We start from the raw sequence: 1,072 nt of genomic DNA, 5'->3' as shown, positions 1-1,072 counted from the left end.
CAACATTGTGCGCATCGCAGCGAAATGCTACCGGTCGATGAGGAAAACAGCAGATCCTCACACCCTCAGCATAAATATAGCTGTGGACAAGATCACTGATGCCTATTGTTCTTGCAAGGCTGGGTAAGTCGGGTATTCATGTTTTGAGGGTTACTTTTGAAATCAGTGATTTCTGTTGTTGGCAAATGTTTGAGTGTGCCTAGGCTTGATGGACTGTACTCGGTGGCTAACATGATTACAGTTTAGTAAAAAGCCTTCTCAGGTAAAAAATAAAATCATTAATGTGTGTTAGATACGGTACACATTGCATATTGATCTGTTCAGCTAACGTAAGACTGTAACAGACAGGCTTCAAGGTGTAGAAGTTGTATCGGTACTGCCATTATGCTGTACTTAAAAGGTTTTCATAATGAATGTGTTTATTATTGACTTTTTTTCCGACTTGGGGGTCATTGTTAACACATTATAGGCCTCCTTAAGACCTTACAATATTTAATATATTTTCATTTTATATAGGTGCTGGTGCCTGTCTAGCTAACGTTCCGGGCGAGAGGCGGGGTCGCACAGGTCGCCAGTGTGTCGCAGGGCCGCTCAAAATATCCCCATTCACTAAACACAAAGAAAGCAAAGCAATAATACTCACACCAGCACACACTCCTTTGTTCTTATTGATCCTACGACGGTTGAGCTGCAAATGCGGTCGTCCACAAGCTTTGATCCAAGCAAGGCTTTCCGTTTCAGATTTTGGAAATCTGTGAATTTTAGTTCCACAAATGCGATCAGGATGCCTGACATTGCCTGTACAGATACCCCACTGACAGTGGAGAACCATTCTTTATCGAGTCTTGACGCAAAAACTTTCTGCCGGTCTGCTAGTCCACAATGTACATTAGCATGTGTTTACTACTGTAGCTTGTGTTTGTGAGATGGTCACGCACGTGGTAGCTGCGCTGTGACGTGAAATGGGCATTAGCCAATGAAACGCGGCCCCTGTGGTAAGGTCCGTTGCGGGTTTTAGTGACTGCTTACTCCCACATATAGGGGGCAGTATTTCTTACTTCTACTACACCAC

This window comes from Poecilia latipinna, unplaced genomic scaffold (assembly GCF_001443285.1).
Source record: "Poecilia latipinna isolate Pla-1442-1.1 unplaced genomic scaffold, P_latipinna-1.0 Scaffold1075, whole genome shotgun sequence".
NCBI classification, from domain to species: domain Eukaryota; kingdom Metazoa; phylum Chordata; class Actinopteri; order Cyprinodontiformes; family Poeciliidae; genus Poecilia; species Poecilia latipinna.
Note: the sequence above shows the minus strand (reverse complement) of the source record.